We start from the raw sequence: 16,077 nt of genomic DNA, 5'->3' as shown, positions 1-16,077 counted from the left end.
CCCAATGCATGACTATATTTTAAATTTCAAAGAATTTTGTCAAAAAACAAAGGAGATATAGCCATTTAAAGTTTCAGCCAATCAGCTTGCAGCACCCGCACATGCGCATGCTTTAATGAAAATTCTTATATATCATGTGGTAGATCATTATAATGTAGGACTATGTTCAAAATTTCAAAGGATTATGACAAGAAACAAGAAAGTTATTGATACTTTAGTTTCAGCCAATCAGAGCAAAGCGCACGTGCATGCGCGTGAAATCTTGCTATTTTGACCATGCTATCTTGTCTATACTACTAATGTATCCTTACATTATGAGTTTCAAAAAATTTCATCAAAAAATAGAAAAGTTACGGCAATATCCATTATATTGGTAATTTCACCTAATGCACGTGCGCGCTCTTGCAAGCACGTGCGCGCAAAATGACCTTTGTTTGGCAACTCTACATAACATGCCTACTAACCCTAAAAAGGTTTCACCTAAGTCGGATGTGTAGTTTACAAGATCACTCGTGGACAAAATTTTCCCAGGAAGAAGAAAAATAATAATAATAATAATAAGAAACAGAGTAAAAACAATATGTTCCCCAACTTCGTTTGGGGAACATAATAACAGTAGCAACTTGGCTAATAATGTTCTTCACGAAAATGTAGTAGCGCTTAACAGAGTCATTGAGAAACTAGAATCCGAACTTCAAAAATGGAATGACTTTTAAATTTAAACTAACATTGAGCTTAATTTTATTAAAAGGTATGGGAATGAATACATATATCACTATATATAACCATGATAAGTAATTCCTTGTTTAGCTTAAATCAAATTATCTTTTTGTTGATTATTGTAACAAATTATGGACTTTTATATAAATAATCTTGCAAAAAGAAATTCATAGTCAATACATATTTTCAGTTTGAAGATTGGGATTGTACTTCGTTTGTAGAATTGAATATATGCTATTAATACTGTTTGATCGAAATGATAAAAGTTATTAATTAAGTCCTTTTCTTTCTTTATTAATTATATACATGTCATACAATTGCAATACACTGTGAATCAATTATGCCATGCATGGACAAAATGAAATGCACATTAGTTTTAATTATATTACATACATAAAATAATGAACAGTATTCAAGTTAAAAAAATCCATCGAACAATACAAATTAGGAGTAGATCAAACACAGACCTCCAAAACATCAGAGGTGGGATCAGGTGCCATTGAGAAGTGAGTATTCCTTGCCGACCGGTCACAACCATCCTGTTCTCCTTGCCATGCTCGGGATCGGAAGAAACGGGAAAATCCGTCTACAATGCAGCATGTATATACATGTAATAATCTCATGATAAGTTTGAAAAACGTTAGTCAGTATTTGACTGAATGATAAACTGTATTTACTGAAAAGGTCATCGACCGTAGATATAATTCTGCTTTCAGTAACTATATATCGAAATTAGATATCACATACATGTATATATCAAGATCAAGACAACATGTCTGTAATATAACAAACGAGATGTGTTTGTGAAACACTATGCGCCCGGCGGCAACAAAGTTCGAAAAAGCAATTTTTAGCATATAGGTCACAGTCAAGGTCCGCGATCATTGTCCTTGGTGTCATTTGAAAGCACTTAATTAGTGGAGTAAGCATACCAAATATGAAGTCTCTATCTCCTATGGTTAAAAAAAAATGGCGAAAGTTTGAAAAAGCTATTTTTAGCATATAGGTCACAGTCAAGGTCACAAGGTCATTGACCTTGAGTTATTTGAAAGAGTTTAATTATCGGAGTATGCATACCAAATATACAGACTCTGTTTCCTACGGTTCAAAAGTAATGGCAAAAATTCGAAAAAGTTATTTTTAGCATCAAGGTCATTGTCAAGGTCACAATGTCATTGACGTTGGTACCAGTTGAAAGTGCTTAGTTAGTGGAATATGCATATCAAATATGAAACATCTATCTTTCACGGTTAAAAAGGTTAAAGTTGACAACAGACAGACAAACAGACAGACAGGACAAAAACAATATACACCCCCGAGTGTATCAATTCGGGCGCATAAAAAAAAAGATTGATGGAGACAGATTTAGCCAATTCAACCACTGACACTGACTGTTGTGGTTTATGGTATAAGCCCGAAATACTCAAACGGTCACCTTCTAGAAATATTGCGCAATCCTGATCAACATCACATGCCTCTTTCACTGGTAACGTTAATTTCGGGGGGGGGGGCAACATATATAATTTTCAATTTTTTTAGTATTTTAAAATTGATGAAGCCCGAGAACTACGAAGATTCACCCTTGCAATCCGGGTATTTATCATGAAACGCTAAAGTCTTCATGAGATTGCATGAGTAACCTCATGATTTTTCCGAAAAAAAAATTTGATTTTATTTCTTTACAAAAACTGTCAAAATTTAAAGATTAACCAACATTATGGTATACTATTTGTACGAAGTTGATTGATTGATTGTATGTTGTTTACGTCACTAATGAGAAGTGGGAATATTTCATAAAATAAAATAAATAAATAAATCTAACTCTTCGATTATCAAGAAATATTTGCTTTCGTGATTCATGAATGGGGGAAAAACCTTTGCAACATAGCAAGTAAATATATATTTATCAGGTCATTTTCAATTTTCAGGGGTATCCTAAAAAATCAAATATGTTGATTACAGACAAAACAATAAGCATAATTCTCGATAGTGAAAATGTAAAAAAAAAATTACTGATTGTTTCAGAGGAGATTTGAACAATATATTTTTTTTGGAAATTTCAGACAAATATGCATTTTCCGCATCCTGAAACAGCTGTTTGCGAAAATTTCCTCACATTCCATGTCCTTTTTTCTCCTAAGAAATAAATAACAAGTTTAAAAAGTTCACTGAGAACTGAAGTGGGTCGGTCCGTAAACAAATCTTGTGAAGGCCGAAGGTTTTTTATGGAATTGTAACTAAAGGTTTACCCAGAAAATAAGGATAAACGTTAGAGACTGTGCTGCAGGCAAAAGTGACATAAAAGTTGTAAACAAACGCTAGGCTTGTAAGTTTTCATGACATTGTGTTATATTCTCTATGTACGCAGGATAAATCAATAGCCAGAAAAGGGTATGAAATACTCGTTTACACTGTAAATAAAATAATTACTATTTTACTTGCTTATTTTGTTCATTTTTATACATGAAAAGCAAGTAGGGCAAGTCATTTTGTAATTTATGTACCGGTAGAGATCATTGCGCCGTGTGATTAGGTCACGTATTGACCTATGACCTCTGACAAACTTCATACAGAATTGAAGATATTTGTTCTCTGTATGTTTATATAATGGAGAAATACTACAAATGTATATATAAACGTGTTAATGCATGTTAATGGTCAGTAATTTGTCAATATTACCAACAAAGTCTTCTGCAGACCAACTAGTAACAACTAATACACCTTCAGAAGCCATCACAGTGTCAAAGAAATGTTGGTAATTACATTTCCAGTTTGAACAATTCCTTTTAGTTTATTGCTTGCTAAATTACCATTTATTTCTCATAACTACTTCCATCTCCTTGATATTGTAATGCAAGAATAATGTTAAACTTGTTTTTTTATAGTAACGTAGTTGTAGATATTCCGCATTCACCGGCTGGTGTCTATGCACATGGTTTCTGTTTATTCAAAACTCAAGAAGGTATTCACATAAATTTGTATTATAAAACTTAAGGTCTGGTCGATTTAGAGATATCGATATCAAGAACGATAACTGAAAGTTGCTATAAATATACATCAAGTATACGCATATATTTTCCAATAAGACAAGAGAAAAAAATGAACAAAAAGTATAGCGTGCTTTTGGGTTTTTTCTTCAAAAAGATTGTTTGACAAAAACATTATCAGATATTAGATAAAGCGTTCGAAAGAATAAATTATTCTCAACATATTTACATGTACATCGAACAAACATGATATTTTCATTTCGGAGAAAAAAAACATCAATGCATGTAACAATAAATTCAACTGTTTACAGAGAAATAGATTACACCGTCAAGTTGTTATCAATTTATAATAACATTTGCCGTATGGCATGTCAAACGTTGCTATATTCGATAATCTTGTGATGTATATTCAAAATCTTGTGATGTATGTTCGAAATCTTGTGATGTATATTCAAAATCTTGTGATGTATATTCAAAATCTTGTGATGTATATTCAAAATCTTGTGATGTATGTTCGAAATCTTGTGATGTATATTCAAAATCTTGTGATGTATACTCGAAATCTTGTGATGTATGTTCAAAATCTTGTGATGTATATTCGAAATCTTGTGATGTATATTCTATAATCTTGTGATGTATGTTCAATATCTTGTGATGTATATTCGAAATCTTGTGATGTATATCAGGCGCGTAGCTGCCTATACGCAAGTACGCAGGTGCGTACACATCATTTTCAAAAAAAAAAAAAAAGAATTAAAAAAAAAGAATCAAAGAAAGAAAATAAAAGAAAGAGAGAGAGAGTTATTCGAGAAAAAAGGGTCTAGGATTCGTGTTTCAAATTATTTTGCGTCTTATTGTGTCGATTTAAATTTTGTTCCGCATGTCTGTACAGTCAAATTTAGTCTTTTAATAATACAGTGAAATAATCAATTTCAAAAACATCTTCCAAAAATTCTTGAGGGAGAAAATATTTTTGAACCTAAATTTTCAACTGTTTATTCGCGTAATCCTGATTATCGGACAAATATTTGGTGAAGGAAAGCGATCTAAGGGACTTTGAAATAAAAAGTTTCAAGAATTTTGGACGACTATGCAAGATTTTCAATTTCGGATCCGTTGAGGTATAATGAATAAATGTCGCTAAACAAAAAAATGGTAAAATTTAAATTACGCTAAAGTAAAAAATAAAATATGTATGAATATCTTCTGTTACTGATATTACCAATTTATAAAATTTTATTATAAGCATTCTCACATTGTTTAAGCTATCAGAATATAAAGAAAATCAAAAATGAGACACCCCCCCCCCATCAACACCCCCGTTTATTTTATGAAATATTAAAACTCCAATGATTACGATATTGAAATTATTTCTCTGTTTTATCTTGTCACACTTGTAAACTTTTTTTCCAATACTAAAATCTCCGTGAATTGATTTGATTAAATTATCGTTCTCTTAATTCCTGAAGTATTCATGGAAGTATAACTTTGCTAAGTGCTTGCTCGAGAAAAGAGATGTAGCGTGATTTCTTTTCCGGGAAAATGACTAAATTTTTTCATAAAATCCACGAGCTTCCGAAGGCTTCGCCCCCTGGGCCCCCATCAGGGCTTCGCCCTGGACCCACTGGGGGCCTCAGGGCGGCCCCCAGACCCCCGACCGTTATTTGCGTACACTTCATTTCCGTGCTGGTTACGCGCCTGTATATTCTATAATCTTGTGATATATGTTCAAAATCTTGTGATTTATATTCAATATCTTGTGATGTATTTTCTAAATCTTGTGATGTATGTTCAAAATCTTGTGATGTATATTCGAAATCTTGTGATGTATATTCTATAATCTTGTGATGTATGTTCAATATCTTGTGATGTATATTCGAAATCTTGTGATGTATATTCTATAATCTTGTGATGTATGTTCGAAATCTTGTGATGTATATTCTATAATCTTGTGATGTATATTCGAAATCTTGTGATGTATATTCTATAATCTTGTGATGTATGTTCGAAATCTTGTGATGTATATTCGAAATCTTGTGATGTATGTTCGATAATCTTGTGATGAATATTCGAAATCTTGTGATGTATGTTCGATAATCTTGTGATGTATATTCGAAATCTTGTGATGTGTGTTCTACAATTCAGTGATGCGTGCAATAAAATTGCATGACGCAACAGAAAAGTAAGGACAATTTTCATTGGTTAGAAATAACGAAAGTAGCCGGAGCGGTCGTAATGCACACATTGACACAACTTCGCAAGCATGAAATTGGCGAATTCAACCTAAAGTCAAAACTAGTGCTAATTGTAACGGGGACCGTTACAGATGTTCCCCAAACGCTCCCAAACTCCCTTTTGGTGCCATATTCCCTGTAATCTCTGTTAAATAAGAAATACTTTATGGAATTTAGACTTAATCAAGGTCTTCTTCGAAAAATACCAAATATATTTAAAGATAGGAATTGCACGCATGTTCATGTGCGTAACGACCATATTATCTTGTCTACACTATCTAAAATTCTAATATACTTAATATAAAAGCATTTAATCAAAAAGTATTAAAAAATACACTCATTCCAGTGTATTTTTAATTTTACTTTATGCACGTGCACGCACGTCATAATGACAACACCTTCTTGTAGGAGTCCCTCATATTTATCTATTTTCTAAATCCCATCCTGTTTGGTTGAAAAACAAGGGAGTTATAGCCATTTGAAGTTTCAGCCAATCAGATTGCAGCACACATGCATGCGCGTGATTTCATAAAATTTTATCTTTATCGTGTTAATGGATATCTAAATGAATGACTATATTTTAAAATTCCAAACATTTCGTCAAAAAACAAAGGAGATATAGCCATATAAAGTTTCAGCCAATCAGATTGCAGCACACGTGCATGCGCGTGATTTCATGAATTTTTTTCTATATCAAATTTTAGGATATCCTAATGCATGACTATGTTTTAAATTTCAAAGCATTTCGTCAAAAAACAAAGGAGATATAGCCATTTAAAGTTTCAGCCAATCAGATTGCAGCACACGTGCATGCGCATACTTTCATGAAAATTTTTATATATCATGCTGTAGATCTTCATAATGTAGGACTATGTTCAAAATTTCTAAACATTATGACTAGAAACAAGAAAGATATTGAGAATTTAGTTTCAGCCAATCAGAGCGAAGCGCACGTGCATGCACGTGAGATCTTGCTATTTTGACCATGCCATCTTGTCTATACTACTTATATATCCTTACATTATGAGTTTCAAAAAAAAGAAAAGTTACAGCAATATCCTTATATTGGTCATTTCACGTGTTGCACGTGCGCGCTCTTGCAAGCACGTGCGCGCAAAATGACCTTGATTCCGCAAATCTACATATCATGTCTACTGACCCTAAAAAGGTTTTACCTACATTGGACGAACAGTTTACAAGATCATTCCCGGACAAAAAAGTACCCAGGAAGAAGAAGAAGAAGAAGAAGAAGAAGAAAAATAATAATAATAAGAAACAGAGTAAAAACAATATGTTCCCCAACTTCGTTTGGGGAACATAATTATAGGTAATAGAAAAATTGTTTTGGTATCAAGAAGCACTAAGTCAGTCATAACGTGAAAAGTGGGAATCAAGAACATTAATTTGATTTGTTTGAAGGTACATCAAAAACAATTTAGTGGCTTATTGCTGGACTAAAGGATGTTTTATCCTATTTTTACGTCCTCGTATTGTAGTGATGTTGATTAATCGGTATGATTTATTCTATATTGGTGCTAGTTAGAATAATCTAACTGTGTCTCGGGACAAACTCTCACCACGCAGGGTTCGAAATTGCATGGCCCATTGCAGCTGCATTGACCGTAGCACTAGTCCAGGGACGACTTTGCAATAAATAAATAAATAACACGACAAATTTTTAGGAGAAGGTGAATGTCAGGAAAAGATTAATTGCTATGCATCATTGAATATTGTCATTCACAAATTTGTCCAATTATTTTTATAGTAAATGTATTGAGCCGGGCTCATTTACAGGATAATGAACAAGGACTAAGATGACAGTTTAAAATCACGTTCAGACGTTTAGAGAATATGTAATACACACAAAAATATCTCAATGGCATGTATAATATTAAATAGTTTTAAAAATAAAATAAAATATAGCTAGAAATTAACAGCGAAAAATATTTATCACGTATCGTTTCGGGGTAATCCGGTTTTATATACAAACAGAAGTAAATAAACACCGATGCAGCAAGATTAAGGTCAAACGTCTCTGCACTGATGTGTCCTCAGCGGGGAGATTTGCATCAAGTCATTAATGATGTTCCCTGCATTTGTGTTAGCCTGATAGTACAACCTTTATTTATAGAATCAATCTAATTCAAATTAGATGTTAGATCCGCTTGCATACTCGCTACACTAACATCTAACAACATCCCGTTGAGGGTCACGTCAGAGGTCAAATTCTATCAATTAATCAAATCGCAGCTGGCAAAATCATCATATATTGTTGAAGCGAATAAATCTTGAGGTGTTCCAAATTTAACCTCTTACGTGACCCTCAATGGGATGACTTGTTAGATGTTAGTGTGGCGAGAATGCGAGCGGATCTAACATCTAATTTTAATTATATTGTTTATAGAATATGATGCAGACAGGGATACCTGGTGAAAACCTTTCGCACCCGTTGAATTACTTTGTAAAATATTAGTCAAAGGAGCCAGGAAAAAATATTAAACAATTTAATATTATGATAAAAATATTCAATTTACTATTTCTTAAGGTGTTGAATGGATTTTGTTTTCTCAACAGCGGCTGGTGCACGTACCATACTTTTACTCGTAAACTCAATTTGGCGGTGAAGAAGCAGCATTTTCTGTTGCTCACCGTCGCAATAGCTGAGCATTGCTCTACGAGCAATGTGCCCGGCTAAAAATCATAATATTTGTAATGATATATCATATTCTAGACTTGACATACAATAAACAATGATAAGAATTATTGTCGCATATCTGCAGTGATTTTCTTTGATCTTTCTGTGGTGATAATTTATCCCATATCACATGTGTGATAATACTTTCCAAACATGTTTCAAAGTTTTTACACTCTTTATCATACAGTTTTAAAGAACAGTTTTATGAGCTCATAAGTATATTAAATGGTTAATTTATCAAAACCTGCATTTAAAAATTCAGAAGTCTTAAGTTAAACCAAATTGTCCAGGGTATTCTTAGTAAGGTATGTCAAAGGTCATGGTTAAGTGACTTTGTAAGGCTGGTATTTTTTCTTTAGTTTTATGGCAATCAATGCACAACCTGTACGAAATGTTCCGCCTGGAATATAGGGGGAATTGAGGCGTACTTGGAGAGGCGTCAATTTGTCTCTCTACATATATGGTGATACACAGGTTCCGGGCGTAACTTAGGCGGAAACCAAGCGTAAATGGGCAGGAATTTGAGGCGAAAAATGCAAATGAACTACACCCGTAAAAATAAATGACGCCCGTAAAAAAAATTACGCCTGGAAACTAAAATGACGCCTGGAATAGAATTACGCCTGGAATGTCCTTATTATTATATAATACTATGTGACCTAAAAACCTATATATTTACCATGTTAACAAAGAAAAACATTCAGATTATGATTTACAATGTTAAAGCTAAAAATTTTGCTTTTTGAACTGTAAGAAAACATAATGACAGGTCATTAACATATATCATTAACAAGTATAGAAAAATAACATGAATTTTGTGTATTAGGGACACTAAAACATGACCACCATGATTGAGTGCGTATTTAGAAATAAACTTTTTTACAATACCTGTACATTTTATCACTTCAATAATTATACTGAAACATTTTAGTTACTGACTGAATACAATTCTTCATTTACTCAGCAGTTTACAGTTAGATTCTCACTGCAGCCTCTGTCAGACTGATATTTCTCAGAATGTGTGCAAGGACAAACTCAAATATCTAAAGTAATTTTAGGGTCATGCAACCAGTTATAACTATCATTGTACATAATCATAATCAAATTTACTCAAATAGGTACTAGATATTCATGATCACACCTACCAGTAGACACTGTGTCATCCTCAAGAAGTGTAAAAGCCTTAACATTGAGATATCTGCATTTCCTGTTTCACTCACACTAAACTCCCTCCTTCATGATCAAATTCAAACTTAACCTCCTATCTGAAATGACCCTTAATTGATAATTAAATCGACCAATCAGAGGCTTTTACTTCTCCTGAAAGTTCCAGGCGTAATTTTTGTTTCTATTTTCCTGCCATTTTACGCCCGGAAAATCTGAACTTGCCAATTGACGCCCGGAAATTACAAATGACGCCTGTAAGACGTCTCTTCTACTGAGGCGTAACTCTTTGAAAATTCCGTCTCCGCCTCAAGTACGCCCGGAATTTGCCAATTCCTGCTCAATTCCACCCAAATTCCAGGCGGAATCCACCTTTAAAATTCATACAGGATGGTAAATAGCATAAAATTACCCTTAAAGGTCTTATGCAAGGAGATAGCTAATTAAAATGAACAAATGTAGTTCTATGTATGATGTATATAGAGACAATAATATTTCTTTTCTTTTTTCATTTTCAGGAACTTTACGTAGGTCTACAGTTTTAATTTTGGACTCATGCACTAGGAATCATATCAGCAGAATTGTCCAACTGAATCAAAGGGAACTCTTTTTTTTTAGGTACGCATGATCGATGTAACTTCCTCGATGGTGTGTTGGCTGTTTGCCCATGTGTATTTCGGGGTATAGGTATGTTTAGTCTCAATTTTCTTTCTTAAAAGCCGCATAAGGGGTATATTTTTTCTGATCTCAAATTTTGTCTAAGCATTAATCTTTTTTCTCATTCATGAATTATCTGCTGAGAGTCTAGTTAATTAATTTATTTAATTAAAGCTATATAGTAACATATAGTGAAATTATTTCCTTGTGTGAGACCTAAAGAAAATCAGGTTACTCATTTTTATGACAATTTCTTTGATTTCAGGAGTAGCCTCTCCTTTTAAAGATCCAAAATGGTGATTTTACAGTGCGGCATGCAGTCTGGTCATCAACGAAGAGTTTTGACACCTGTAATACCCATATTTCTACCATTCACCTCTGTAACCTTTGTTGAGTTCATCAGACTGGTAAGAAAAACAATATTGTTAATTGAAATAATTTTATCAAGATAAATAAAATAATTAATGAAAAAAAATTACATGAACAGACTCCCTCATATAAGAAAATGTCACATTTTACACATTGCAATTATACATCATTTACATATCCACATTTTCCCCATTTACACATGCAGTTGAATAGATTTAGTGCTTAATAATACATAGCAACAATTATTACATGAATCCTAAGACAATTCACAAAATACATGAATGCATTAAACTGTGAAATACAGATTTCGTACATTTAATTAAAATGCACAGCATCAGAACCCCCCCCCTTCACAATCTTGCAACTTTCTTTTTAATTCAAAGTCACTAGGCAACACTAAAGATTTCCACGTATTGCTTTTCAGTCCAAGACAGGAAGTTGAGGAATAAAGTTGACAGGACATCCTGAACTGTCCTCGCTACCAGCTTATCAGGGAACCAGCTGCAGTGGACAAAGTACGTTACATCATAGGATAATAGGTAAGTCTCCGGAGTAGTGTTTGTAGCAATTCTCGTACTTGGTCCTGCATCGAAGATTCAGGACTATTGATATTTATCTCTGCATGGTTTGGTTCTTCCCAGAAACATGTTACTGGTGGTGGTCCCTATATTCTTCTGGCTTTTGTGGTGAGGAATGTTTCATTTCTAGCTCTTTTCTGATCACATTTTGTCTATCTAGCTGTTTGTCTGTCTGTCTGTCCATCTGTCTGTCTGTAAACTTTTCATATTTTCGACTTCTTCTCTAGAACCCATGGACTAATTTCACCCAAACTTGCCACAAAGCATCCTTGGGTGAAGGGGATTCAAGTTTGTTTAAATAAAGGGCCACACCCTCATTCAAGGGGAGATAATTGGGAATTAATGAAAATTTGATGGTATGTTTTAAAAATCTTGTTCTCAAGAACCACTGTGCCAGGAAAAATGAAACTTATGGAGAAACATCCTCAGGTAGTGTAGATTTAAATTTGTTCAAATCATGACCCCCGGGGGTACGGCGGAGCCACAATGGCTGACCAAAGTGTAACATAAAAATATATAGGAAAATTCTTTAAAAATCTTCTCAAGAATGACAAAGCCATAATTGATCCCATATATATGGAAGCATCCTCAGGTAGTGTCGATTCAAGTTTGTTCAAATCATAACCCCCGGGGTAGGGCGGGGCCACAATGGAAGATCAAAGTTTTACATAGAAATATAAAGGAAAAATCTTTAAAAATCTTCTTCTCAAGAACAGCAAAACCCTGATTGATCATATTTATATGGAAGCATCCTTAGGTAGTGTAGATTCAAGTTTGTTCAAATCATGTCCCCCGGGGGTAGGACGGGGCCACAAAGGATGATCAAATTTTATATAGAAATATATAGGAAAATTCTTTAAAAATAACCTTCTCAAGAAAAGCAAAGCCATGATTGGTCAAGGGACTACTTTTGGATTTAAACTTTTCAATAAAAAACCAATTTTTACTTTTTCCTAGCCACAGTGCTCAGGTGAGCGATGTGGCCCATGGGCCTCTTGTTTTTTTTTTTAAAAAATGATCAATCATTAAATACATGTATAAATAAATCAGTTGTTAAAAAATTTGACTCATATTTGAAGTGCTTTAAACCGACCCTTTGATGAAAGTGACCAGTGTTTTTTGCACCTTGGAAGGTATATTGGTAAAATATAAGAAGGAAGTTATGATTTTGGTGTTACTATTGTTGTTATTTAAGTTTGATTTGATTTTTATATTACAAGTATTATGAAACTGTTATTTTGTTACTGACCGATGGTTAATTTTAATAATGCCCAATTTTTGAACATACTATGTAATAAATATTAATAACAACCTTTGAATAATTGGAAAGACAATATTATAAATATGATAGCATTTTTGTACATGAGCATACATTTTTGAAAGGAAAAATAAATTATTCAATTGCATTAAAAAAAATATTTTGTTTCATATTCTTGCGAATTATCAGATCATTCTTCTATTATTTAAATACTCTGTCATTATGAAACCTTGTTAATAAGTAAGTAAATATTAATTGTACATTTGCACCAATTTGCACCAATTTTTACATGGCATTTTCACACTAAGAATGCCACGTGCAAAATTATATACAGGAACAATTCTGAACAAATATATGCAAGTGAGTTGTAAATTTGATATGTAATGCATACATTACAAAAACCCATGACAGTGTTTACTAAAATGAAATGTATGGACTCTTATATAAATACTTGGTATATGTGATATGGATATTATGGATGATATTTTTGAGAATGACACAATTAATGAAATTTTTCAGCATTGAATTGGATTCTTGAACCAGAGCCATGTGAACCTGGTCCACCTGTACCTCTCATTGAAGACCTGTTAACATCACCAGAGTGTGTTCATTCTGATACCCCTATGGTATGGTTACAGCATGCATTATCCCTGAATCCATTAAAAGAGCTGCATTGACAACGAAACAACCCAATGTGGTCGATTGTAAGGAAATATAGCATATCAGCTTCCAACTTTGGTGCAGTTCTCAGTTCTAAGCAAAGGCGGTAAGACGTGTGATTAAATTTTTGCGAAAAAGACTTTTAAAATTACAGTCAAACTTTGTTATCTCAAACCCATTATCTCATATTTCATGGATATGTCAAAGTAATTTTGAAGTGCAAACCATTTATAAAAGACTGGGACATTTTATTCTTGATAACTCTTTATGTATTATTCTTGAATCCACGGATATTTCCAACATTTTTCTTGGTCTCATTGAGTTTGAGATAATGAGGTTCGACTGTAATGACTAGATATTTGTACATAAAGATGCAGGAAATATAAGATTAATAACCAAAAATCATATTTTCTTCTCCAGATTGACATTGTCACTGAAGAAACAGCTGATGTCGGCTTACAATCTGGAGTCCATCAAGGCTGTTGCATGGGGTATCACTCATGAAGATGATGCTTTGAGAAGGTATGAAAAAGGACTTTGATGCAGCTGTAGAGCAGTCAGGTATACAGCACAAAATAACATTCATTCAACCTCTTACATGTTAACATTCAATGTGTCAAAACAAATAACAGGACTTATCCTGGTGACAAACAGAAATCAATTACTGAAGTCTAATTGTAAAAAAAAAACTAGAAAAATATGTCCATAGGACATGAATGGCCCGCCGAGGATATATTAGTAAAGCAACATGAAATTTGTATATGTATAAAATTTGATCAGTTTGGTTCAGGCAGGGCTTATAGTTAGTTGGGAATAAAAATGTAGGTCCAGCATCCAAAGCAAGTCTGGTAGTGTCCATCCCTAGATGCATCATCCATGCAAGTTTGGTTCAGGTAGGGTTTATAGTTACTTGGGAATGAAAAAATAGGTCAGATCCAGCATCAGAAGCAAGTCTGGTAGTGTCCATCCCTAGCTGCATCATCCATGCAAGTTTGGTTTAGGTAGGGCTTATAGTTACTTGGGAATGAAAATGTAAGTCAGATCCAGCATCCGAAGCAAGTCTGGTAGTGTCCATCCCTAGATGCATCATCCATGCAAGTTTGGTCAAGTAGGGCTAATAGTTCCTTAGGAATAAATCTGCTCCAAAAACTTCAACCTGGTCACTCATCTGGAAAATGTAGGTCAGATCCAGCATCCGAAGCAAGTCTGGTAGTGTCCATCCTTAGATGCATCATCCAAGCAAGTTTGGTCTAAGTAGGGCTTATAGTTCCTTAAGAATGGACCTGCTCCAAAAACTTGAATTTGGTCACTCACCTGGAAAATGTAGGTCAGATCCAGCATCCGAAGCAAGTCCGGTAGTGTTCATCTCTAGATGCATCATCTATGCAAGTTTGTATCAACATGTAAAGTTTGATAACACCATCTTGAATGGTATGTTTAAAACTGAGCTAAACACTATTTAAGAAAAGTCAGGTCAAGGTCAAAGGAAAGGTCAAGGTCAAAAAATGTTGATGCAGTTGCATAGCTCTCATCAATATCTATCAGCATATGAAGTTTGATGAAAATATCTTGGATAGTTTCTTTGAAACTTAGCTTTGAACAGAGCTAAACACAAAGAAGGACGGAAGACGGACATGACAAACACCATATGCCCCGGCCATATTCATGGCGGGGCATAAATATTCAGTTACCAACATATTCCAGAAAATTTGCTTTTTGAAGTGGAAGGATTATAAAAGCTCTACTTAGACTTTGTTTGCATTACAAAATCAATTGTATTATGGTTTGTTTGCATTCAGTAGTATTATAATTTTTTCTGAAAAGGATATGGTTGCATGAATCTGGAGTGTTGGGAGCTTCACCTGATGGCTTAGTTGTTCGACCACCAACATGCAGTGTATTTTATCAAACTCCAGAAGCCAAAGACGCCATTCCTGATATTGTAGAGGTGAAGTGTCCACACACAGCATCGTCTTCAACAGTAGCAGATGGGGCACAAAATTTGAAGGATTTTTCATAGGTAAATAACATTAAAAATCTGTATTGTCCAGTACTTTGAAATTAAAAATCTTGGTGAGTAAATGATTTCAAAACATATATTTATTTACAAGTGCATCTGTTCAATATGGTATGAAGATATTGAAAAAGGAGGGGAAATGTACTGGTATAACACAACTTAAGTGTTTTTTGATTTTTTTTTAGATCTTAAACAAGATACCCTGTGCCTGAAAACCAGTCACCCATACTATCATCAAATTCAAGGCCAGCTACACATACGTAACAAAACATTCTGCGACTTAATTATGTGGACAAGAGTAGACTGCATTGTGATTAGAATAGTAAAAGACATTGAATGGACAGCAAATGTTCCAAAGCTGATAGATTTCTACATTAACATTTTCATTCCAGCACTGATGGAAAACTGAGTTCTAGTTTGAACTTCTTGACACTTAGTTTTGTACCTCTAGAATTTTCTAACAATGGAAAAAGGGTAATCATGTTAAATGTGTTGAATGTTCCTAAGTCTCATAAATGTATGATATGATATGTCATAATCCATCATAAAACTTCTGGCTTATAAGACTATTTTAAATAGCAATGATGATTAATAAAATCTATGTACTACATAAAAAAAGAATATCAAAATTTAGAATCATTTTATTAATGAATTGAAAATGTTATTCTCAAAGTGAAAATGTAACATTTTTGTCTTTCTTAATAGATAAATTGTTGAAAACATGAATTTGTTGAGTTG

At 33.6% G+C, this 16,077-nt stretch overlaps 1 long non-coding RNA gene across 2 annotated transcripts; it reads left to right on the top strand.

Moving 5' to 3' along the window:
- The first annotated feature begins 10,395 nt into the window (after window positions 1-10,395).
- Window positions 10,396-15,802, top strand: LOC134243504 (uncharacterized). 2 transcript variants are annotated; one of them, XR_009987049.1, is made up of 7 exons: window positions 10,396-10,487; window positions 10,766-10,864; window positions 11,251-11,365; window positions 13,182-13,428; window positions 13,743-13,883; window positions 15,147-15,342; window positions 15,525-15,802. It is a non-coding gene; the product is annotated as an uncharacterized LOC134243504 (long non-coding RNA). The 2 variants fall into 2 exon arrangements; XR_009987048.1 differs by lacking the exon at window positions 10,396-10,487 and having other exon boundaries at window positions 10,738-10,864.
- The last annotated feature ends 275 nt before the right edge of the window (window positions 15,803-16,077 follow it).

This window comes from Saccostrea cucullata, unplaced genomic scaffold, assembly GCF_032062105.1.
Source record: "Saccostrea cucullata isolate Sc308-1 unplaced genomic scaffold, CSIRO_AGI_Scuc_v1 ctg5198, whole genome shotgun sequence".
Lineage (NCBI taxonomy): Eukaryota > Metazoa > Mollusca > Bivalvia > Ostreida > Ostreidae > Saccostrea > Saccostrea cuccullata.
This window is presented reverse-complemented; position numbering and strand designations above follow the sequence as displayed.